This window comes from Rhipicephalus microplus, chromosome 9, assembly GCF_043290135.1.
Source record: "Rhipicephalus microplus isolate Deutch F79 chromosome 9, USDA_Rmic, whole genome shotgun sequence".
In the NCBI taxonomy this organism is placed as follows: Eukaryota; Metazoa; Arthropoda; class Arachnida; order Ixodida; family Ixodidae; genus Rhipicephalus; species Rhipicephalus microplus.
In genome coordinates, this window is record NC_134708.1 from 66,654,058 (window position 1) to 66,681,004 (window position 26,947).

The window sequence follows — 26,947 nt, forward strand, 5'->3', positions numbered from 1 at the left end:
ATCACTAAACTTCTCAGCGCAGAAATTTCAGACAACAAACACAAAAGATCGTAGTCGTCTCTTGTGTTGGTTGTCTGAAATTTTTCGCGCTCAGAAGTTTGATAATGAATTACCAACTAGCCCAATCCCACACTTTACTTCAGCAACTATCAGCTTCGAGCTCTACTCCGTCCAAGACTGCTACTTCACGCCTTCCTATCGGGAGTACTAGGGGATGGTAAATTTGCAGAAATAGCGCTCTATTGTGAAGTTGGAAACGCATGAGTTGTCGTCTTAAGCGTCTATTGGGAACAAGGCACAAGCCGGTGAGCCGCTCGTTGATCTACGGCAGTATGTGGCAGCACGTTGGAAAGATGCCAGGTCTGCATATTTAAGGAAGCCTTCCGGTGCAGTGAACATGAAATTATTAAGACTGGTCATCTGCGTGGTCCCTTGGCTGAAAGTTGCCGCACAGCAGGTAGATTTTCCGTGTTTTTTTTTTGCAACAGAGGATCCCATGACAAAGCGTCAAAAACTTGGTGTTTTTGACTTGACCAGTATGTCACAATGAAGTCTCACTCTTGCCGTCAGAGCACCTAACGGCCGGGTGGTCCTGGCAAGTTCCATGCAGAGAACAACAAACAGATCGGATGATATTCCGCCAGAATCGTAAAACGGTGGTCATGCAAATAAAGGCGAAACTTTTGCACAGACCACCCAATATTCCGACAATCTTGTTCAGTGATGCTATGATTCCTTCCGCTGATGCGGTTCGCCACGTGCGCCACCACTTGCTCTTGCGAAGCCTCGTCACGCTGCATCAGAACAGCGCCAATTCTACGCCCGCTGGCGTCACTGTGTAAGATATAGTAGGGGCTGTGGGATCAAAATGGCGAACAACTGGCCCTGGCGTGAGGCATTGCTTCAGGGTAAGGAAAGCAGCTTCACAGTGATGTGTCCGACAAATGATGCACTTGTGGTCAAGAGTTTGTGAAGATGAGCTGCGATACTGGCGAAATTACGGATAAACAGGCGGAAGTAAGATGCTAAGCCAAGGAAGCTGCGAATGTCTTTTAGCATGGTGGGTTTAGGCAAGTTGAAAACAGTTGCCACCTTGTCGGGATCATGTTCAATATCAAGCTTGCTGACAAAGTGACCTAACATTTTGATGCTTTGGCACGCAGACACTTTTTGGTATTGAGCTGGAGAGTGGCTTTGGATAGACAGATAAATACCTCGTCTCGACATTCCTGGTGTTGCTATAAGATGCAGTAGATTTCATGATGTTGTTCCGGTAACATAGGCAGGTCTTTTATTTTAAGCCCCGCAATACCGTATCGATCATTTCATCAAATCTGGCTGGAGCTCTGCAGACCCCAAAAGGTTTAACATTGAATTTTGAGAGAACACAACAAATGCTGTGTTCTCTTTATCATATTCGTGCATCAGAATCTACCCATAATCAGATCGTCAGTCACGACTTTAAATGTATTCTGCACCCTGTAATGTGTCGTCCATTCACGCCACCTAATACCAAATTTGGTATTTGTCAGGCAAGTGACACGGCCACGAGCGCATCATGAGCGTGGCATGTAGTCATATTGTTACTTGACACGCATGTCATGATTATCATGTTTCAACGTGTCATTTACCTTCGTCGTACATTCACGTCATCTGATACCAAATTTGGTATATCTGAAGCTAGCGAAACGGCCGTGAGCGCATAATCAGTGTGGCATGTAGTCCTGTTGTTACTTGACACGCATGTCATGATTATCATGTTTGAACGTGTCATTTACCTTCGTCTTCAATTCTTGTCACGTAATACCAAATTTGTTATATCTGAAGCTAGCAAAACGGTCACGAGCGCATCATGAACGGCGCATGTAGTCATATATTTACATGACACCCATCTTACGATTGTCATGTTTGCACCAGTCATATACGTTCGTCATCCAAACACGTGACGTAATACTAAATTTGGTATATGTGGAGCTAGCGAAACGACCGCGAGTGCTTCATGAGCGTGGCTTGTAGTCATGACTCATGACTTGCATGATATTTATGTGATGATTTCCACGTTAGGGACTTTCACTAGCGCTCACCATGCAGTCATGTTATACCATACCAGTTTCGCAACATGTCATGTGAACGAAACCCCCAGAAGAGCAGCAAGACCGTGAAATATAAATCTTGAATTTCATGACATACATATCATTATTTTCTCATTATGACTAGTCACTCGTGCTCGTGATACCGTCATAATATGGCACAACAATTTTGGTATTGATACTACTATTATCGAAATGGCCAGGAGAGCTAGAAGTCGTAGGTGGATAGATAGATAGATAGATAGATAGATAGATAGATAGATAGATAGATAGATAGATAGATAGATAGATAGATAGATAGACAGACAGACAGACAGACAGACAGACAGACAGACAGACAGACAGACAGACAGATTGATAGATAGATAGATAGATAGATAGATAGATAGATAGATAGATAGATAGATAGATAGATAGATAGATAGATAGATAGATAGATAGATAGATAGATAGACAGACAGACAGACAGACAGACAGACAGACAGACAGACAGACAGACAGACAGACAGACAGACAGACAGACAGACAGACAGATAGATAGATAGATAGATAGATAGATAGATAGATAGATAGATAGATAGATAGATAGATAGATAGATAGATAGATAGATAGATAGATAGATAGATAGATAGATAGATAGATAGATAGATAGATAGATAGATAGATAGATACGCTCAATGTCACCGAAGTTCGCTAAGCAGTGCTTCGCATTTAAAAGCACCATTTCTGAGCAGATGAAAGCAAGGATGCGGTGCCGCAGCACTTGTGACAGATTAAGTGCAAGCAAAGGAAAAGTCCTGATAACGTTTTATTTCGCGTTAATTTGGCATCGTAAATCATCATGTTTTGGTGCAGAAACACTGTCGCACATTTCACTTTAGGACTCAATACTGGCACGAATGCGTGTCGGTGCTTGTTCATGGCGTATCTACTCTTTGATCAAATAATTCTTTTCGCGGTTAGAGCTCAATGTACCGAATTTACAATTTCGGCGGCCAAAAACTTGTATAAGCGCCAAAATGGTTACGACGAATTCTGAGGGGTCTTATTTGTGTTCTGTCCGGGAAGTGAGTCGCGATGTCTGTTGATTGCACCGCATACCCTTTAGTTCTAACAATTTACAAAAAAACTTTTCTAAACTTTCTCCTTAAGTTTCTGGGCTAATATCTCACTTGGAACGGTTACTCGCACTTGCCAATAAGATAAATAATAAAATATTATCACATTTATAGATTGAAATGCAGGTAAAAAGCTTTGAAAGCAAAGTATCAATACCTGAACTGTTTATGGCACAACAATCAAAGAATAAGAAAATAAAAATGGCTAATAGCAGGCTGAATGCCGGAAAAGCTCACCCTTTATTTATTACGGTTTGAAACTAACTCATAGTGATTTCGTATTTAATATCAATATACTTCATTAGTTATGAATAGTATTTTGATTTTCACAAAACTAATCGTGTGCGATGCCGCAGTAGAAATTTTACGAAGTTGGAGAGCCCATTCTTTTCTTTTATTTTCGGCGTAAGTTGTCTCAAGGTGGGGCGCACTTGAGAAGTATTGTTTGCATCAACGAAATAAATGGAACGTTACAGAGCACGCTTTCCATATGCTGGATGTTCCCATGTCAAACACTGCGGCTTCATTGATTCCACGAGACGCGCAGTCAGAACTGTCGAGCCCAGATAAATGATCTTTCACCGCGGGAAACGAGACACGCACCAAAACTTCCCACGCGACTCAACTGTGCGGAGCAGGGTGTCTCGAACTAAGCACATTCGTTTCCAGGGACGTTTCCCTTTATGGCGGCTGAAATACACCGTCTTCCACTCACCTGAAATAAAACACGCACTGCCCCTGCAATGAGACAGACAAATGATATCTCAAGCAATAGCGATCGCTCATACGGATTTTTCGTTTGGGCTATGTGTCAGAGGTTTTAGAAAAAAGCTAAAGAGAGGCGTGAAATAACATCATGCAGCAAGAGCAGTCACCGTTTCCGCTCACGCTTTTGTTCGAAACGAACGAGGCACAAAGGCGCAATTTAAAACCACTGCGCCAAGCCCCCCCAAAAAACGTTCAGCAATCTGATGATGCCATGATTAGTAGGTTAACCTGTTATTCTGCAATATGTGCGCAGTCTGCATGTCCCTATATCAAAAGGCTACTAATAATCAATATAATATTATCCGGTGATTTACGTTCCCAAACCACGATAATGACCATAGACGCTGCACTGGAAGGAGCCGGGAAGCACGGCAATCTTGTGTTCTTTAACGTGCAGAGACATCGAACAGCCCACGAGCCTCTACCATTTTGGCTCTATTTAAATACGATTGTCATGGCTGGGATCAAACACGCGACCTTGAGGTGAGGAGCCGAGCACCTTAACCACTGATCCACCGCAGCGGAAATATTCACAGTATAGTGCGGTGTCCATTTACCAGTAACCTATCTACAAACGACTGCAGATGGTTTGCCAGAGACGCTGAAAAGTGCAATCTCGGTGTTTTATCACCGGGTTGGTCCTGAATGTGCATTATTTCCATTAGTTTCCTTTAGTGAAACACATGTGCATTGTTAGTTTATTGCTTTATACTGTTATATCGTTGTTCTTGCGGTTTGTGTTTCATATTTTCCATTTCTTTTCATCTCCGCGATATGAAGTGTTATTTGCTCTGTACGCCCTCTCATGTATAGGCTGAAATGGCCCACAGTAATAAATAAATGAATAAATAAATAAATTGTGTCCCAGTATTTGTATACATCTAACCGGAAATTTTTATTAGTGTTCAGCGCCCGCGTATTGGCTTTATCATTTTCAGCAGGGAAGATGTCATGTAACAGGATTGTACGAATATAAATAACACATGCGCGGCCGAAGTTGGCGCCTAGAGTAAAATGAATAATTTTGGTTTGGCCCAGCTATATGGAGCTTCGATGTTCAACTAGTTAGGCAATAACACGCATTACGTTTTCCTGCGCTTGCACTACATGTTTGCACTATAGACTTTAAGCTAGCGCTTACCAGTTCAGAAAGGCTAATTGGAGATGTGAAGTCCAGTGGGACACTACTCACAGTAGTCCCGATTTCAGCAGACGTCGCGCTAAAGCACGTACACACCGAACGCGGATCCGCTAAGCGGAGAGGCGGATCCAGAAAGCAGATGCAGATAATCCGCGGAAGCGGAAAATCCACGGCCGCTGCAAAGGCTCGTCGTAAAACGAATTTTTTTCGCGCGGAAAAGTTGGCTGTTTCGGCCGCAGCCAATCAGCGCCCGAGACGCGTGCGCGCAATGTCACGTAGTGCCGCAACGTGTCGACACGCCCACTGTGGATTGGTGGATTGCCTCGCGCCCGCGGCAGAGCAGGGGAAGGCAGCGCGATCGGTCTGAACAGCCGCACTCGCTCGCTGCCTCACCGCTTCGGAAATCCGCTCGCTCTTTTCCGAGCTACGCGCTTGGTGTGAACGCGCCTTTTTGGTATGTCCGGTATTTTGCCAGTTCATCAATCATGCAAGTTTCGGAACTTCCTTCCAAGACATTGACAAATCTGTGGACAAAGGTGACAAGCTAAAATACTGGCTCAACAAAATACCTTTTCATTAGCTTGTTTGTCCGCGTAAATGTGGTGCGCAACCCGCGAACCTCCTCGATTTCCCAAGGAGGGATTCCTATTCTGAGCCATGCAGCTTGTGGGGTGTGGCGCAGCGCACGGGATCGAACTACTTTTCACGTTTTCTCAACGACAATTACGCAATAAGATTTACTTATAGGAACAGCGTTTGACATGTTCATCGATAGTTACGCGGGCTTGGCACTCGCCGCGGAAGCTGACCGATCGATGCTTGAATGCGGACATTGACTTAGCTGTTTTTCCTTCACACTTGAGATGTCTGATGTGCTACTCTAGGCTCTGGGAATTAGCAAACTCGGGCTGCTAAGCCTTCAACTTCGGCGTCAATGCGATGACAGTACACTATAGGCTGCTAGCGCGTTTGCTTTGGTAACATAAGGAATGTAATAATAATTTTACGAGATGTGACGACACGGGGTGACGTATGCAGCACGTCTAGACAAATTAACTTGATTTGATTCCTACTAGCTAACGTAATTATTACTCCCTTGTATGAACGCAAACAGATGAATAAGAAAACGAGACGTCACATTTTTGCTGTCTCATTGCACAGTTTTTTAGCTACTGATCAGGCTGTTATTGCACAAACTCGACCAGCCGCCACCTATCTCGCGCATAAGTTAGGCGTGTTTACCATTGATACAATTAATGTGCTCAGACATGGACTAGCTTTAATCATCATTTCTTGCTTTGTCTTGCATTGACGCTGCATGTTGCGCACGCTAATTAATGAACTGAAGTGTTACGGTGCTTCTAACTTCTGTACATGTATAATTTATCGGCAGGACGGGCTTTTCAAAATGAAGCGGGAATGAAAATACACGGCTGGACATCAGCTCTGCAGGCAGACAGTATGGGATCAATACGTCCCGGGCTCAGAAAAAATGACCAAGTCTAGCTCAATGAAAAAAAAAAAAAAACAGCTCATTCCGGCTTCTCAAACCGAACTTCCCGCTGACGTAAAGATCCCTATTGAAAGAGAGCACATATACAGTAACCCTAGCCGGACGTGTGCCTGGTTAACCTCCCCGCCGTCTCTATTGTTGTTTTTCGTTCTTTCTTACAGTAGCATAATCGGAGGACAGCGGGAGACCAAAACGGACAGCCGTTTCAAGACCAAAACGGACAGCCGTTAGTACTACACCCACCTCTGAGTGCCGCAAGCATGTGGCATCGAATACATCAGGGAGACTTTTGACCATCAATTTGCAAATAAACCTTTTGGTGGGTGTCGCATTAAATGTTTGACGTGATTGGTGGCTAATCGCAAGTTTAATTGCTTCGTTTTTGTAGCTTGTGTTACAATATGATCGCGGCTATTATTCTCAATCACTCGTATTTATTGCTTCACTATTCAGTACCTAATAGTCTAATATATAATACTACCAAGTCCCTTAATGATTGTCTTTCTTTAATAGCCTAGAATTTCACTTAACAGAGGAGCGGATGCTATGGGTCAGCGATTAGTAAGATTCGAAAGTGGATTGAATATGGATAGAGTAGTGTTCGTAGAAAATCGAACACAAATACGTATCTAAAATTATTTGAATGGTTTTTGAACTGTAAGGCAGCCATTTACCGGACAGCAAGAATTTTAGAACTTTCTTATTTTGAACAAATACTCACGAATTTCGACAAAATAACGTTACTGTTAGACTGAAATAGAATGAGATATGCCACAGTTAAACTACGTACAACCGCCCACAGAAGTAAAAGTAATATAATCATGTGGCTGCAATATCTCGGCTTGAATTTAATCGCGCTAGAGACGCATCCACTCACAGCCACGTTGCCTCCACGATGCGATTGCCCTTATGAGAACCTGTCCGTACACTACGGTGCCAGAATACTTTAGATGAGTGAACGCCGGGACATTCCACTGACCGATAATGTTCTGCTTCGCTAGGAACCTGAAAGATGGCACTACAAGCTTTGCCTTGGCTTCCCCCATTCTCAACGTATAGGAAAGCACGGTGGTGTAGGAAATTAGCGGTGCTCATTTATCTTCGCAACAACAACCTCGCCGCATCGTCAGCCTTCTCCCTTATCACTCTATCTTTCGCGGCTCCGCTCTGTGAGTGTCGCGCGGTTGATATCGCATGACTAACCGGTTTTCTCAGATTTTGAAACCATCGCTCACGTGCCGGATGTGCTTTGCGGAATTTTCCAGCAGCCCGCCGCGGTCCTCAGTTCAGCGAGCCATTTATTGGCACACCGCAAACGAGAACATATTCAGTCCCTCCCCGCCAAGCGCTCGCTTCGCGTCATTCGCTCACCTAAACTACTTTCGCACCGTGCCGTATACTTATCTACATTGTTTGATAGACGTGAAATGAGTGGTACGGGAAGGCTGCGTGTGCACCCTTGTTAGGATTTTTTTTATGTATCAGGTGTAACAATGAAATCTGTTCGAAAGAGGAAGTGCTGTAGGCCCGTGTGCTCAGATTTGGGTGCACGTTAAAGAACCCCAGGTGGTCGAAATTTCCGGAGCCCTCCACTACGGCGTCTCTCATATTCATAGCGTGGTTTTTGGGACGTTAAACCCCACAAATCAATCAATCATGTTCGAAAGAGGAAAACAAAAACCACGGACACGCCTGTGGAAGGAGCGATATTCAGTTTGGAAAAAGATAGCGCGACAATCACGCTGACGCCGCTGCACTGTTGAAATGTTGACTGAGTGGCACCAGTTGTGCTGACGTCTTCTCAGAGTGTTTTTTTTTTTTGATAACCGCCGAAAATGTTCCAAGTTCGTTTTTGACATCACGAGAATTCTTCTAGCTGTTTTTATCAACACTGCTATGACGCGCTCCACACTGACTTTATTTCACAAACACCATAGCGCGAGCTCAAAGCAAACCTACGTGCCCGAGAAGCTAAGGCAACTCTGCATAGCACCACAACCATTCCTTGTTACTGGCTAGCAACGAAGCGCTTGTTAACTCGAGACTGCGGTCACACGTGTGGAAGAGTTTAGACACATTTTATTGCTTCGACATCACAACGTTTCAAACTTTTTGAAAGGGGATCTGCTAGCGGACAAAATATCCACAAAGAAAAGCTACCGATAAGTAGCTTTTCTAAAAACAGTGACCATTGAGTGAGGAGGAGGATGATTGATTGATTTGTGGGGTTTAACGTCCCAAAACCACCATATGATTATGAGAGACGCCGTAGTGGAGGGCTCCGGAAATTTTGACCACCTGGGGTTCTTTAACGTGCACCCAAATCTGAACACACGGGCCTCCACATTTCCGCCTCTATCGGAAATGCAGCCGCCGCAGCCGGGATATGAACCCGCGACCTGCGGGTCAGCAGCCGAGTACCTTAGCCACTAGACCACCGCGGCGGGGCGAGGAGGAGGATGGCTGACAAAGAGTGGGTAATTACATTCTGGCGTCTGCTTTACCATTCCTAACCAAATATTGAGCTTCGAATAAATTAGGGGGCATATACAAGTGCATAGCGCCCGCTCAGGTATAGAAAGACGAACCCGCCGCTCAGCTTTGCTAACATTCATGACCGTACTGAGACAGCAGTTATACGCTATGTCATGAGAGTGTGAATAGCAAGCACTGCAAGCTGTTTCGCATCCTTGAAGCAACTACAAAAAAGAAGACTCGTTTTCGCAAGTAACAGTTTTGAAGAATTGGGTTGTCAGGTGGTCCTGCTATCCCTAATTTCCTGTTGCTTTGCGAAAAGTTTACTGTTTGGCCTCAAGCACCTGCTGCGTGCTCAAAGTTCACTGGATTATGAAAACACATCTGGCTCCTACGACATACCGCCAGACGGTAGCTGGACGTTGATAATTAAATAGGCCCTGACTATTATGCAGGCTTATGTGAACATATCTGCCAGCTTAAGGCCTATAGTGCTAGAACGCAAACATTTACAAACTTTTATGGTGATTGCTTGATTGTGCCGAACAGGAATGCTTTCACCGGCACTAAACGACCGCTCAAGGTGCTACGGCACTATATATATCAAATGGTACGTGTGCAGTCAGTGCCAGGTAGATTTATAGCTGCATATGACACGTATTCTGCGCATTTGAAGTAATGCAAAGCTAAGTTGCTAGCATGCTTAGGTGCGTATGTATGCATTCTGTACTGATATAAGTGGATCCTCCCTTCTTGTCAGCTTTCACTTTTTTTTATTTAGTAACAGGGGTGTTAGACAATTGGTGACATCCAACAATAATAGCGTTTTAATTTGCATAAATTTTATTTTTTGAGAGTGTACGGAAGTTAGTTACGGAAACTTCGTGACGGGTGAAATGTGGGTTGCTGCGAAGAATATCGAGGAAATTAAGTAAGGTGCTGTTTTAGTGGTTGAATGGCAAAGCTCGCGTTTAGCGTTGTTGTTGGGGGCAGGAGGGAGCTCAGCACTATTGTTGTTAGTTCACTTCAAATTTTCCATATCCTCCTTTTTTTTAACGGGAGTGACTGAAGCTTATCTAGGATGACTGCCAGTTGGGTGTGTTGGTAAAGTTTATCGTGGACTGTTCAATGAGCGAAATACTCAGATTGCATCCCAGTTTCAGATCAAACAACAATTAGCCGCTTTCTTGCTTTTGTTGGAATTGTTCACAGTTTAAATCTTGTTTCTTCCTGTAACAAAAACGAGCAGCTTGATTAATTCATTCATTGTTCGTAATATGTTGACCATGTCGACTATATAGGCTACGTAACTGACAAGGGCCGATGGTGTGTTAAACTTTATAAACGCGATTTCAAGTCTGCCCCAAGAAGTCTGAAAGAAACTTTGTATGCTAAAAATGTCCGACCTATGCTTCAATATGCCTGTACAGTGAGAAATCTTCATGAGCAAACCCTAATCGATAAACTTAAATGCATACAAAACCACGCGATGCGCTTTGTCAATGACAATTACAATTTTAACTTCAGTGTTACATGCATTATAAGTAAGTTAAGATGGAAGCCTGTAGAGCAGTGCAAGAAATTATTGCGAATAAAGTGTTTACATCCTATATTCCGTGATAAATTGTGCATTAACAAGAGTTTATACATGATGACCCCACAATACGTGTCACATGGAACTGATCACTGAAAAAAGGTGTCGTGTCGTACTGGTGCCATTACTAATTCTTTTTTTCCCTTTTACTATACGCAAATCGAATAGGTTGAATGCGTGTGTCGTTGATCTCGCAGCCGATGCTTTCTGTTCGTCACTACAGGATGTGTGCTCTTTGTGAATGCGCAGATGCTGCTGCGTAAATGTGTGCCATTTTCGACGGTGTAAACGTTCGCTTTGTTTGACTGTAATACTGTTTTTTTTCTCCTCACCCTACAATAATGCCCACTTGGGCAATATGGGTTGTACTAATAAGTAAATAAAATAAAAAAAAACACTCAGTCGCATGCGCAACAGAGACACCTACCTACTAACAAATACGGATTAGAAAGAAACTCGGGGGTGTTAAGGAGTATGGTGCGTGGTACAAAAATAAACGTAGACAGATTATTATTAAGAACTACGAAAACAGCAGGCTCAATCAGAGAGGGAACAGAGTTGCCGAATGTTTTCTTGATTCTAAGAAAAAAGAGGTGATCTTTCGAAGGGCACGTAAAGTGGGAAGCAGGTGGTGATCCTTAAGCAATGGAATGGACATTAAAAATAAAAAAAAACATAGCTGAAAGCTACACAAAAATGGGTCAGTGAACAAATAAAAGAAACTAGAAGCTCCGTTTATATTTCACAGTGGGCAGAAAAAAGTGCGATGTTGATGATGGCGATGATTTCAGGAAGAACTTTTACTTTCTTTATAATAAGTGCTTTACTCATTTACGCACGCGAAAGTCTGAAACTATGCATTTTTTTTACACAATCTTTATTGGAAATCAAAAGTTCCATGTTGGTTTGCAGCTTTATAACAGGTGGCTGAATCAGATTTAAAAAGGCTTTACTGCCGAATATTACCTTAAATCTCATAGGACAGAGATACGTCGACGTAGCTGCAAAATGAGGTTCAATTGCGATGCACTCTTGCAAACTTTTCAGCGCGAACGAGACGGAGCTCAAAAAGAGAGAACAGAAACAAGCACTGTCAAACAACTGAAGTTTATTGAAGACGATCTTTCGGAATGCATCAGTTCCAACTCACCCGCCACTCTACTTTACGTCAATTTCGAAGAACTGCAAGAATATATTCAAAACAGAAGTCTGACACTGTTCGCATATATGCAATGTATACTTCCGTTGGGCGTATACCTGTGGGAAATTTTCGAGAGCGAACAGCTGGAATTGAGAGATTGGAAAATATTTGGATAGAGGATATGCCATGCGCCTGCAACAATAGATTGATGGAAACAACTGTTTACAAAAGGTTCATTCAGAAAGACCCGCTGAAGGGCGTCCACCAAATATGCGTTTTAAAACCTATAACAGAGCTGCAGAGATGCAGACCCGTATTCACAAACCAATCTCAACCTTAACTAGAGTTATTCTCATCGGTTTTAAGCCGTTATTGCGCTTCCTGAAGAAAGTAGGCTAGTATACATGAACCAATCTCGTTGTTATATTTTACCATCTTACCATTTGCATGCCCTTATAACACATGTAAAGAGTACAGAAACTTGAGGGAAACGTAAGCAAATACCAAGGTTGGTTTGTGAAAACGGGCCGTAGACTTAATAATAGTAAGAAATAACAGACGATAGTGCCAAAGAAAGCATAGGAAATGTTATTAGAAGTGGCTATATGAAAATATTAGAATTAGAAGTAGCGGGTGAGATGAGACGTGTTATTGGGAGGTCGTAGATTTGGGTCCTGCCGATGGCAAGTTACCTTTTCGACCACTTTTCTTCTTTCACATTAACATTACAATTACTTCGAACACCGTCCCCTACGATTTCCTTGGCGTCATTTTCTGTTTATAATAACTTTGTGCTAGTTCTTAGCTATTGTTTTGTCTAATAAAAAAACGAGCCTTTAAACTTTCACTTGTTTCTTTCAGTGATGCGGTCTGATTGATAGCGGTGAATTGTTTTTTCATTGCGTGTTTATTGTTTTGCATTTATTATATATTTATTTTTACGGTAATTACTCAGCGTATGAAGTGTGTATTTGCAGTATTCCTCTTTTTTCCTTTTGTTCAGCGCATGCGGTATTACGAAATAAATTCTATGTCGCTCTTTGTGTTTACTATGATCATATAAAACACCCACCCAAAACAATTCTTTATGTCACGTATTGTATCAACTATGTCTTTTCGAAACGGCCCGCCTGATTGAACGGAAAGATCTGCAGTGTGTAAAAAATAAAAAATGATAAAAAGTAAAAATTAAGCCAAAAAGTCGCAGTTTCACTCCAAGAAGGAAGTACCGAGTGCTTGATTGGGGTGTTATATGAGTTGGGGGCAACGGCTGACTTGTTCAGCATAAGTTCCAGCTTAACTCAAGAAGTCGCTCGCGTGTGAAAGAACACCACCTCAAGACAAACTTCACAGCGAACAAAAGAAAGCTAACAACCATCGCCGGCCCTCTTGCATGATGAGGATCGTTCTGCTCGGCCCGGACGATCCATAATAATGTCGGAGCTATGCAGTCCCAACTCCGGAATCCGTCTCCCTTAAACCGCCATGGGCCTTTCGCGCGACGAAAAACTACGAGCGCGTTTCTTCTCCGCTTGTGCTGCGATATATCTCTATATATGCCGACCCCCCCCCCCCCCTTATATCACTCTCTCAAATGCGAATTTGACTCTTGCTTCACCACGGTTTTTCCCGTAACGTTCTTTATCTCGAACTTCATCTCACTCTCTGTACTCATTGTCTCACAAATCAGCGCCATACCATACTGCACCCGTCACCATAGGCGTTTTGACAACGAGGCCGGACTTAAAAGAAAACAACAACAAAAAATGAAGAGGTTGCTTAGCGGCCTTGCGGAGCAAGTACTATTTTGGGTGAGACCAAAATGTTATTTCGCTAACAATTACCATTTTCAAACCATCAAATGAAACAAATGATTCATAATTACACAGCAATAAGCTCTTATCGGATGACAAAGACAGTACGGTAATTGTACGATGATGCCGTCACAGATGGTGTCCGCAACTCCTTTTCCGTCAAAAATGGAAAAAATAACCGATAAAAGGCATCAACAATCCGATGTGATTTCAACGAAAACCCTGCAAGTGGCGAGAGTATGTACTAACATATCACCGGGGGGGGGGGGGGGGGGAGAGAGCTTGAAACTTTTTTTGAAAGACCTAATAGAGAGACCCCGTATAGGTGTCACGTCGTGCCAGGAATTTCGTTAACGTATGCTATTCCCACTTTTCAGCACATTTAGGTGGCGCGAAAAGCGTTTCAATATGGCGGGTTGAGAGGTAATGGACGCTACACCAAAGCATGCGCGTCTCGAGAATTGAGGTGGCCTTCGGACCTCTAGTGTCTCTAAGCGATTAACACAGAGATGTATTGTCGAAGGAGAGGCAGCGCTATCGCTGGTGACGTTTTGAAAGCTGTGTACTTTATGCGAGAATTTAGAGCGACAGCGGAAGCGCTGGTGTAAACAAAGCGCCACACATGCGTTTACGGCGAGATGTATGGTTCCTCGCACCGGCTTAGCTGCGAAGCGATCGTTCAAAGTAGTCGAGTGACACAGACACAGTGAACAGGGGTAATTTAGGAGATAGGAACGCTAAACATGCGATTGCTCTTAGCTCATAGCCTGTTTTTCGCCATATCGCAGCACGACTACGACGCACCCGGACCAACCTACCATCACTGTCTTCCGGCTTCCAGAAAATTCCGCGCGGTGGCGCTAGCTGATCTGGAAAGAACATAAACAACTACCGTCCTATAACAGTGACATCAGTGGTCTACAGGCTGGCGAGGCAGATTATAAAGGAAAGACTGCAGGCGTGGATAGAGGATGAGGGGGTGCTGGGGGAACTGCAGAATGGGTTTCGGAAACACAGGAGGTTGGAAGACAATCTGTTCTCACTGACGCAGTGCATCGAAATAGCAGAAAAGGAACACAGGCCCTTGTGGCTAAGATTTTCGGATATCAAGGGAGCGTACGATAGCGTGGTTCAAGAGGAATTGTGGGGAATACTGCACACACTAGGCGTGGAACATGTAGTCACTAATCTTTTAAAGGGTATCTATAAAGGTAACAAGGTAGTTATAAAGTGGGAAAAACAGGTATCCAAGCCTGCAGAGGTAAAACAGGGGCTTAGGCAGGGGTGCCCTCTGTCACCCTTATTATTCATGATGTACCTACAAGAGTTAGAGGCAAAATTAGAGGGAAGTGGACTGGGCTTCAACCTCTCTTTAGTCAAACAAGGAAAACTTATTGATCAGGCACTACCGGCATTAATGTACGCAGATGATATAGTGCTAATGGCCAACAACAAGGAAGATTTGCAGAGATTGATGGACATCTGCGGTAATGAGGGAGATAGGTTAGATTTTAGATTCAGTAAGGAAAAATCAGCAGTCATGATTTTCAATGACAACGAATGTAGTGAGCTTAGAATACAGGAGGTCACGCTATAGATAACAGATAAATACAAACATCTGGGCGTATGGATAGGCAATGGGACAGAGTATCTGACGGAATACGAAATATACGTGACGACTAAAGGTAACAGGAATGCAGCAGTCACGAAAAATGGGGCACTGTGGAATTACAATAGGTATGATGTTGTGAGAGGAATATGGAAAGGGGTCATGGTTCCTGGGCTGACGTTCGGCAATGTGGTCTTGTGCATGAGATCAGAAGTTCAAGCAAGATTAGAAATTAAGCAACGTGGAGTAAGTAGGCTTGCTCTAGGAGCTCACGGGAATACACCAAATCAGGGAGTACAAAGTGATATGGGATGGACATCATTTGAGGGCAGGGAAGCTAGCAGCAAGATAAAATTTGAGAAGCGATTGAGAGAAATGGGGGAAGAGCGTTGGGCTAGGAAGGTTTTCAGATACTTGTACATGAAGAATGTCGATACAAAATGGAGGAAGCGAACCAGGAAGTTGACTGGTAAATACTTAGAAAACAGCAGGTGGCCAAACCAAAAAGATCTATCGGTTAAGAAGAAAGCGAAGGAAACGGAGACTGACATGTGGAGAATGGGCATGAATAAGAAGTCCGCACTAGAGATCAATCGATCTTTTAAGCAGGAAATTGCCAAGGAAAGGATCTATGATAATACTCGGGGTAGTTCTCTACTGTTTGAGGCCAGGACGGGAGTACTGCGAACCAAGACATATCGGGCCAAATACGAAGGGGTAGACACAGTATGCAGTGCGTGTGGAGAGGAAGAAGAAACTGCCGAACACTTGATAATGTTCTGTAAAGGGCTTCACCCAATAGTTCAGGATGATGGCGCAGAGTTTTTCAAAGCACTGGGGTTTAGGGACCGGGAGGGCAAAATAAACTTTAAGCGGGTAGACTTAACTAGAAGGAGGTTATCTGATTGGTGGCTAAAGTCAAGGCACGAGTGAAAATTAAACTCTTCACTGCAAAGTACGAATCCTCAAACTCACTTTTTAAGGAAAAAAAATATAGTTTTTGGTTCATTAGGTATTACGGCTTGGTTGCGCTAGCCACCGCCCGATCTAAAGGATACAGCCATATCCATCCATCCATCCATCCCGTGCCGAACGCTTGATAATGTTCTGTAAAGGGCTTCGCCCTGCAGTTCAGGTTGATGGCACAGAGTTTTTCAAAGCACTGGGGTTTAGGGACAGTGAGGGCAAAATAGACTTTAGGCAGGTAGAATTAACTAGAAGGAGGTTATCTGATTGGTGGCTAAAGTCAAGGCCCGAGTGAAAATTGAACCCTTCGCTGCAAAGTACGAATCCTCAACCTCACTATTTAAGAAAAAAAATAAATCTAGTTTTTGGTTCATTAGGTATAACGGCTTGGTGGCTCTAGCCACCGCCCGATCTAAAGGGTACAGCCATATCCAGCCATCCATCTATCCAGTGCCCATAGAGTTCGGTACAGAAGTAAAAATTCACAGCACATCCACGGAGCGAATGATGATGAGTGGGCGAAGCTGCAGAGGTACATCAGTAAACCGTGAAGCCTCCGTATATCTCGCCTAGCCGATCATCATGTAAAGACTTGACAACCACTTTGTGCTCGTTTCACAGCCGCTTCGTTGGCTTTCAGCTCAGGATCGTCTTGCCGGCACTTCCGTGCAGCTTTGGTTTTGCGGGCTCTCACTGAATCCCGTGCTGCAGCATATTCCGAGCCCTCCACTCCACCGTCTTCGTCGCTCATATTCGAAGCGCACAGGCGGCCGGCGAAAGAGGAGGCGCGCTAAGAGCGAATGAATTTTATAGCTGTGCCTCTAGCGGTCCTCCATCACACTATGGCCCGCATCGTAGTGGAGCGAGCGCCAGAGAGAAAATAAAAAATTTATTTGCGACCGACGAAAGAGTGTCGGTGAGTGGGATCCTTAGTCCGGGATCCCATTAGCATGGGCCGCCGTCCTCGCTCGTATTACGAGGACCTCTCGGGTCTTCGGATTCCAGCTGGACAGAGTTGCCCCCATCCTACGATGTTGTGCTGTGTTCTGGGTTGTAGAGGTGGAATATGTGGGCATTCCCACACCATGTGGTTCAGGGTGGCTGGTTTATTGACGCATAACCTGCACTGTGGTGCGTATGTGTCGAAATATATCTTAGACGTTATGTATGGATTGGAGTAAGACAAGGTCTGCAGGCGACGCCACGCTACCTGAGATTCTTTACTGAGCATTGGACCCGGGGGCGGAAGTTTCTGTCTGTCGAGTCTTCGATGTTCTAGAATATCGGTGTGTGTTACGAGCGGTTCCACAGCGTCATTGCTGTCACCATCCCATGTAGTGAGCAAGGTGAGTACTAGCGGTGTGAGCGCCACAGTGCCATCGCCATCATCCTAGCGGTGTCTAAGATGGACAACACTGACGGACAAGCCTACGCATCAAGGAGCTTCGCCCCTAACGCAAAACCAGGCGTCAAACAATGCGAATAGCGCGATGATCATACGGTTTGAAGCTACCGACGCAATAAAACGTTCTCAGCCATATTTGTTCATCAGCAGCATCCACAAAGTGCAATGGTGCCCTACATACACAATAATAGCCTGTAGCTCGCTCACTTTGTAAAACAAACTTGTATATGAGGAGAAGTTGGAGCCAATGGGTGGTACTGGCTACTCCTTTTTTCTTCCACAAAATCTGGCATCGCATATTTTCTGGCAAACACAAGGCGGTACATATGCACGTAGTACAGCACTTACGCAATGAGTCCACGTTTTTCAATACTGAGTGTCCACACAGCGCAGAAATGTGTCCACACTACATAGAAATGTATCCACACCACACAGACTTTGTAAAAACACAAGTAATCATGCCACTTTAAAAGTCAACACAAAACATAAAAATTCACTAAAATTTCAAAGGTGATCTTCTCTTCCAAGTACTGAGCTGTTGTCAGAAAGGTCTTCACAAAGAGGTCACAGTGAAACACAAAAATACTGCCACCTGGTCATGAATTGCGGTGAGCAGGAGCCCGCACCTAGGAGAGACAAGCGAGAAAGTCGTTTTTTGGACAGCGCGTGCTCTTGCCGAAGCTTTTTAGTTTGTCGCGTCACTGACCTGCGCCTTTGATTGATTGATTTGTGGGGTTTAACGTCCCAAAACCACTAATTGATTATGAAAGACGCCGTAGTGGAGGGATCCGGAAATTTTGATCACCTGGGGTTCTTTAACGTGCTGACCTGCGTCTCTGGACTACGCGGTATTCTTTACACAAAGTACCTCTTTTTCATACGCGACAACTAGTGGAGGTGCTGGGTAGTTCGGAACACTTGACAAAGACCTTCTTGGAGATGGTGATTGTCACTGGCGCCGCGGCAGCAGTGGCATGCACTGCTCGGACAGGTGTTCCTAGATCGCTCCGTGTCTTTCGCCAAATCTTGGCCTGGGCGAATCGACAGCGAAACCCTGAAGTAGGAGGCGGCCGTACTGGCATTCGCGGTGCACATGTCCAGCTTCACCACAGTGGTAGCACAGCGGCCGCCCGTCCGGCGTGTGCCATACGTCCGATTTCCGTGAGAGAAGCTACCGATTATCGAAATCCTGGACTGGTTGGACTGATGGAAGTGCATCGCGCGGGGTAGGGTGCATGAAACGGTGTGGAGGGGCGCAACGGCTTGCAGCTTCTACGTATGATGCAGGAGGGACGTAACTGCTCACAGCCTCGGAATATGGTACACGGTGAGGCTCCGTCGGTACAGGCAGGGAAGCATCGCTGGAAAGCGGGACTTCGAGGGCCTGCTGTACTTCACTTCTGCAGAGGCTGGAGATGGATCCTGCAGCAGGTGGAGGCGTACCGTGAATCTTTTGCAGCTCGTCGCGCACCACTGAGCGGATGAAATCGCAGAGAGCTTCGAGACGGACGTTACTCCGCACAACCCCAATCTGGTTCAACGGCGAAGCAACATTGACATGGCAGTCATAAACAGGCCATCACTGCTGCAGCATGTTTTCCACCGTCCAAGCTTCAGGGAAAACTCTGCCACAGTATTCGGGAGACTTCGGATGAGACTAGCGAAGAGCTGTTTCTCAACTCCTCGCATTAGGTGCCGCAACTTCTTGTCTTCTGCTATACCTGGGTCAGCGTGACGGCAAAGGCTCGTCATGTCCTCCACGTACGCCATCACGCTTTCGTTCGGCATTGGAATGCGTGATTGAATGGCCCGCTCCGCTCGTTCACAGTGATGGGGGTCGGTGTAAGTTGCCAGCAGCTGATGGCAAAACACCGTCTACGTCGAGGTGGGTTCCTGGTTTTCGTAACAAGTACGAGCTCCATCCTCAAGGATGAAGTAAACATTCCGTCGCTTGTTGGCGTCGGTCCACTCGTTGAAAGCAGCGACGCGTTCAAAGTAAGCCAAGCAGTCCACGACATCCTCCAACATGGAGCCGCGGAACACCTTCGGTACTCGTGGCTTCTGCGGCGTGTAATTTGCTGTCGGAGTATTTTCTGTTCCGCTCAGGATTGGGGCAGTTGACGTCATCTCCGGCAGAGGTTTACGCTTGAGAGACAATCCTCGGATTCTCCGGCTGGCCCGGCGTGCAGGTGGTGTGACTGCAGGTACAGGGCTACCAGGAGGCATTTGGATTATTGGCTGGGAATACCCAGTAGCCACGTGTGAAAAAGAGGGACTTAGAGTAATGAGAAAAATTGGCAGATCCCACGTACAGTGACAATCGGTGATACGCGAAGCACGAATGAGCAATGGTGATATGTCGCTTTAAAATCAGCACAACGTTACGAGATGGAGGTAAATGATGCCGTACATGACTTCCGTGTCATAATCATCATGTTTGGATGTGTCGTTTACCTTCGTCATCTGTTACCAAAATACGTCACGAGATACCAAATGTAGTATATGTTGAGCTAGCGAAATGGCCGCGAGCACGCATGAGCGTGGTATGTTTTCATTTTCTTACATGACACGCGTGAAAAGATTATCGTGTTTTCACCAGCCATATATTTCTTCATCATTTGACGTCACGTAACACCAAGTTGGTACATGTGGAGCTAGCAAAACGGCCGCGAGCAAGTCATGAAGGGTCCATTATGCTACAGTGTAGCGTTGACGTTCGCGCACGCTGGGCACAGTGACGGTACCATGGAAATGACGGTACCATAGTCTGACGCCAGGCGCGACCAGCGTCCGTCAGCGCGGCTCCACGGCCACCGGCATGAAATGCGACATGCTGCATTTAGCGGCGATACGTTACCCAGACAACACTTCGTCTCCCTCTAGACTGCTGCGCCATAGAGAAAGAAAAAGACAAGAGAGGACACTCCGCGAAACCTGGCCTCAGGAAGTGCGTCACGACTACGTAACGAACTAGTGCTCTCACCAAACGTCAGAGGGCACAAGCGCAAAAAAAACCAGTTATAATCAATGCAACAGAATTGTTTTCACAAAATAATAATTATACGCACAAATCTGGCACGTTCTTTACACATAAAAACAATTTTTTCAACACACCTTATGTGATTATTTTTCTTCAGCCGTACTGTCATAAACACCATCCACCCAGCGACAAGCCCATGCATGACTGACAGCGAGAAGCTTTCGTCGCTTTCGTCAACGTCGGCTGCGTCGGCGTTTTCGTGCGTGAGATAACAGGTGAGGCATGTTTTCAAGTGAAGCTTGTTGAATGACATGTTGTTGGGCTTGTTGGGTCATTTTTTCAGAAAACGGTTACACCTGCGCGAATAAGACACCATGCAACAAACATAGAAAGATGCACACACACACGTTGCGCTTCGTGTGTGCGAGTTTGTTTCTTACGTGGCGTCTCATTCACGCAGTTGTAACCTTTTTCTGAAGCTTGTAAGGACTGGGAGGTTCGCTAAAAAGAAAGTTTGTGGCTCTATGCGGTGGCTAGACGGGAACATTGTGCAACGTATGCAGTATAGCAAAGGCGGCACGGCGTCAAGCCGAGGCGACGCGTGCTGCGTCTGCCATGGACGCGAGCGTCTGTGCGCTGAGCATAGCTGGGCAGCTAGGTCATAGGCTCGGTGGCTCGGTGCAAAATATTGAGAAGCGTTCGCTGGGCCTCGCATGCTTCACGACGCGTTTCCCGAAGGCTCGGAACACGAATAATTCTTGGTGTGCCGGAGGCAAATCTGGACTAGCCAAGTGGCCATCATCTTCGTTTCTTCGCTAGCCTTGTGCCACTAGTGCAAGCTGCTCACAAATTTTTTTGACGTTTCCAATATAATTTTACCGCACAAATTTCAACTACGATTTTTCTTCCCAATGTACTGCTGATACTGCGTACGTACGAAGAAGTTCTAAAGTTCCCAGGCCGCGATACCATTGCATTTCAAGGGATAGCGGCCTGGAAACTTCTGAAGATCTTTGTACGTGGTCTTGACGTCTTCCTTTGTAAGTCAGAGTTTTATGGGTCAGAGATGTATCACTGGTTTTGTATTGTGCATCGATTAGCTAATCATTCAAAGGGGTTTGTCGGTACACTTATGACGTGCACATATCTTTTTTGTAATTTGACAGCGAAGCATCCACTTACTAACATTTTCAGACCGCGCTGATGCCATGCCGTCCGGCGGTCCAAGCTGCGGCAGCCACTGCTGTGTATCGTGGTGCTTCAACAATGGCAGAGCCCACAAGAAGCCTGGGACGAGCTTCTTCCGCATACCACGGGACGGCAGGTGTGTTAAACCTTTTGTATGGTTTGCATGTCTTTAGGCTTACTGTTCGTACTTGCTCAGTGAGGGTAACAATAAAAAATCACTATTCAAGCACTTCCCCTTTTAGCTGATAGTTCATTGACAATGCAGGATGAAAGCATGGATGCAGTATGCTGGACGCGATGATCTCCTGAGTAAGCCGGCCAGCCTATTGTACGCAACGTACAGGGTTTGTAGCGACCATTTTACTGCTCAAAATTTTATGGACCCTGGGCACACAAGGCTTACAAGAATGGCTGTTCCCAGTGTGCAACCAGCTGCATCATGTAAGTGATTGACTGAAACTCAAGTATGTGCAATAGCAGCCACTTGTATTGAATCAGTGGCGACAGTTAACCGCGAAGATTTTTGTAGCCGATGGAGAAACCTCACTATAGAAGTAACACTTGGAAAGTCTAAAATTTTGTGAATTGTGGGCTATTACCTTCCTAACAGCAGCTTTTCATTTCTGTCGTTTTTTGATGTTCTTGACCGGCGCAACTTGTTTTGAAAGACTTTAAAGGGCTATTTCACGTTATCTTCATGCCTGAGATCACATGTACATATACCTTCATCGGTGAAAGCTGGCACTGTTGATAACTCCAAAAATCACAAATTACTTGTTTACTAGTTGGTGCCTTCTCTTTTCTTCCACGTTCGACCAATTTATGCGTTTGAAAGAGCTGCTTAAGTTTCCCCATTCTACAAGCTTTGTAACTTGTACCAACTGCACATATATGCACGTTCTCTGAGCGTCGCTTCAAATAGGGACTGTGACATGACTGCAGAAGCTACACTGCAAGGTGCGGATGAGCTTCAGTTTGTGTCATTTTAAGACTCTTACTGACACATTGTCGTAATTTCATTTCTTCTGGACCTGCGGTAGAGGCTTCAAAAAGCGGCTCCCACACATTGAGGTGCCCCGATGAGCAGGGTGCGTTCAGTGTCGCGATTTCTTTTTTTTACCCTAATTGACTGTTGACCAAACCTCTGCAGGTGGCAGCTCCCTTGTAGCTGAAGAAAGAATTTCTGCTTACTTCGTCTTGCCGGAGAAAACCTTAACCAGTCGCTCAGCTGTCACAAAAGGAACTTGTGTGACCGGTAAGTTGTATGTTCACTTTAACACCAGAGTGGATTGATATAGAGACTTCCGCAGGCCGCTCGCAAGATTGTTCCGACAGCACTGTCCGAGGCACTGAACAAGCTTCACAAGACCCTCCAGAAGACGTCTCCGCCAACAGCTCCACGCCTGAGTGCCCTAGAGAAAATGGAGACTATGCTTTTATTGCAGCTGTATTCAATGTGCTATTTTATGTTTAGGACATTCTGAGGAAACTATCCTCAAAAGGTACTTGAACTGGTATAGCGCGTTACGGGGAAGAAGAAACGGCCAAGCAGACCGACACAAGAGGACAGAGCGCTAACTTCCAACTGCAACGCTAACTTCCAGCAGTTGGAAGTTAGCGCTCTGTCCTCTTGTGTCGGTCTGCTTGGCCGTTTCTTCTTCCCCGTAATGCGCTATACCAGTTCAAGTACGACGAACCAACTCGCCCAATCTTCAACACTCGTGATCCTCAAAAGGACACTACGTGTGCACTTACAAAATGTAACGGTGGGCTCTCAGTGATTTTCATTTTTTTTGTGCATTGTCAACATTGTGAATGGTTTGTTTTTAGGTAGTGGAATCGAAAGCTTTGCACCACAGAAATGTTGTGCACCTTGGGTCTGAAAGAGCGAGGAAAGTGCTCGTATGAGATTAGTTGTTCTTCGCTTTTACATCCATTTTTTTGTTTATTGCAGTGCGTTCCTGTGTGCCAGCGACAATGTCTCCATCAATGAAGTACAAGCAAACCATTAAACATCTGCAAGCCAAAGTAGCAGCACAGCGGACCCACCAGTATTTCACAATGCTCAAAGCATACCACGTCCCCAGCAAACTTTTTGGGAATCCCACTGTGCCATCAGAAGCAGCTTTTGCATGCGTACAACAACTTGAATCTCACTTTCTTGCCATGATTGAGGCCACTGCACATCAGGTGAAAGTGTGCGATGTTTTGTATCACCATCTGTCAAGTGTTGGCGATTTTCATTTCTGCTCTGCTGGGTGTCGCGCGAAGTTTCTGAAAATGTTTTGCCGGGTTCGTTTATGTTGGCATGTGCGTTTTGTGAACCGAAACTTAGATAGGGTTAGGTTCCAGTCTTCAATTTCCGGCATACAGCTTGACAAGTTCAAAGGTTAGCAATTAGGGGCGGGTTTACACTAAAGTATTCGAGTTGAGCCCAATCCTGCAATAGCTTTGTTATGTTATTACTTCGTTACAGCAGACTTCATTATGGTCTTATATGCTTATATTTAGTTCAACTGGACTAACCACTCCTTCGTTGGATACTTTGTTTAGGTTACCCGCTATGAGGAGTAGGGACACTGTGCATTCGCTCGAAGTGATTTGCATAACCTTAAAAAGAATGTTGCGTATCCTGTCTGTATTTTTGTAGCAAATGCGGGCGAACTGTACACTTTACTGGGGGTCGCTTGGTCACTGTGTATGCTTTATCTCTCCAGCTCAAGTAATAAATTGATAACAAAACCGCTTGTTGAAATGTCTTCGAGCGGGTAAAGAACACAGTATGAAGTGGGCACGGTTCACGTTGTCACGCTTTTCGTATTTCAGCTTCTCATCAACCTCCTCATCTCGCCAATCAAAATTTTCAAAAGAATTCCCAAACTTGTAGCGTTTGATGGGGCTGTGGACGCTGCCATTTTATTTTTATATAGCTTGTGAGTAACAACGTACGATGTAGAGCCTTTGTGAAAAATAATGAGCCAAAGTGGTTTCCTTCTGCTATTTTATAACCCTGTATTACCACTCTAGTAGCACCAATTAAGGTCCACAATTCTGGATAAGTGATGACTACAATCTATTTTAGCTCGCAAGCGTCACAGCAACACCCATACGCAAATCACTTGGGATCTTAACTTTTTGATGAAGGCGACGCATAAGAACAGCCACAAGACCTGCCAGTGTTGTAGCATAAAGTTTGTCTTTCACGTAGTGAGCAAGCTGCAAAGTCCTATCATTCTGAGCACAAGCAGGCATCAAGTCTGCTTTTTTTCATTTTTGGCTAGCTGTTCTTAAGCACAGCCAGCACACTGCACCTTTGCCTTTCTGCTATATTGTCTCGTGTGGTTTCTGTGTACTCTTTTTTCTATGCATTATTTCAGTTAACCCCAGGCGTGATTCGCGACTTCATTGCTGTGTATGTGTCACTTCTTCCTTCTTCATCAGCATTGTGCGCTGTGTTTTTGCCATAGATCCTTACTTACCCACTGGCCCAGTGTGTCATACTTCACCAGCTTCTCGGCTTCTGCCAACTCTAGCGATGTGTGCGTTGTCTGTGTTCTCTTTGTATTTGTTACAATTTATTTGTAAGGTGAGATGCATTTGTTGTCTACCTTTGTCATATTGTGCTTTTTATATTCTCAGATTCTACCTTGCCTTTGAATAAAACATTGCGGATACTTTGTCTCTTTGACTAATATATACATTGATCACTTGTTCCAAAAGAAAAACACAAGCGCAATTAATAAAACCGTAGTGAATTATCATTACCTGCATCTCTTTTTATAACTTAAAATTAAAATTATGTCACGACCAATTTGCACGAACCACTGAACAAAACAAAACAGGGAATCACTAAATCAAAATGACCTACAAAAGTTATCCAATTGGGCGATGAAAAGTGGTCTGAAATTATGAACTTTCGTCATAGCCAAACGTCGGTTACGCAAAGTAATTCAAAATTTGCGCCAGTGAAACCGAAACAGGAAGCGCATGCCACTTGCTCTGACCAACCACCAGGTGTGCTAGGGTCGATTGGGCCGCTGGGGTCTACGGGAGTGTCCACTCTTAACCTTTTTGTTATTTCTCTATGGCTGCGCTGCGTGGCGCACGAGCCACCCTCACACAGAAACGGCCGCTGCGCCGCACGGAAGTGACGTCATGCATTTTCTAGTTGGGCGCTTCGTTTGATTAGTTAAGAGTGTCTAGCGGTACGTCTAGACTTAACAATAAAAGCCGTTAAAGTTACGTCCAAACGTAAAAGTAAACAAAAAATGTTAGTTAGTTATAGCGTGACAGAAATACAAAACCGGCGTGTTTGCCATCCGAAGCCTAATAGCAGGTGTGGCGTAGTTGGTTAAAGCAGCACATCAAGAACTGGTAAGGCTGGTGGTTTGAGTCTCATTGCAGTCATCGTTACTTCTTTTTTTGTTCACGCATGTATTGTTTGAACATTTGCGCCCCCTTACCAGCCTGACCTGCTCCTGGTGGTGGTCTCGTCCACAGCCCCTTTATTACTGGATATTTGATGACTCTTGCAGGATTGACTATATTTATTATGATAAAGTGTTTTGCGAATTCGTGCTCTTATCGATGAGACGCAAAAGACACAAAAAACTCGAATGCAGTTGTCTGCATTGGCTTTTTAGCACAGGTGTCAGGAATGTTGATTTCCACGGTTTATCGAAGTTTCGATGGCAGAAAAGTGCATTGCTACATAGTCTCAGGAAACTTTTTTTATGTCGCTTAGTGTACCATCACCTGACTGCGTAACCGGGAGGCCGCTTCAAAATACTGACGTACCATTGCAATGTTCTAGGTAATCAGCACTTGATAAACGATGCCCAAAGACAAGTGCCAACGGCGTTAGCCCATCTAACTACAAAAACAGCTTGTCTGCCTTGCTGAATAACATGCACGGCCCGTGACAGCACGGGAACATTTACGTAGCAACGGATGAGAACGGCCATACGTGTTCGCACATGACAAAACAGCCGGCAATGAAGTAGCTCTGGCCTTCGGTGATCACAGGCTTCGTAAGAACATTAAAGTAAAGTTGTTTTCATCCATCGTATGAACACTTCGCCAACACACAGGGGTTTCAAGCTTGTGCGTCCGGTCAGTCACACGTGAACTGTGCGAAAGCATCT

At 44.8% G+C, this 26,947-nt stretch overlaps 1 long non-coding RNA gene across 1 annotated transcript; it reads left to right on the forward strand.

Annotated features, from left to right (window-relative positions):
- The first annotated feature begins 20,797 nt into the window (after positions 1-20,797).
- LOC142771364 (uncharacterized) lies at positions 20,798-22,403 on the forward strand. The gene is made up of 3 exons (XR_012885882.1): positions 20,798-20,890; positions 21,810-21,939; positions 22,069-22,403. It is a non-coding gene; the product is annotated as an uncharacterized LOC142771364 (long non-coding RNA).
- The last annotated feature ends 4,544 nt before the right edge of the window (positions 22,404-26,947 follow it).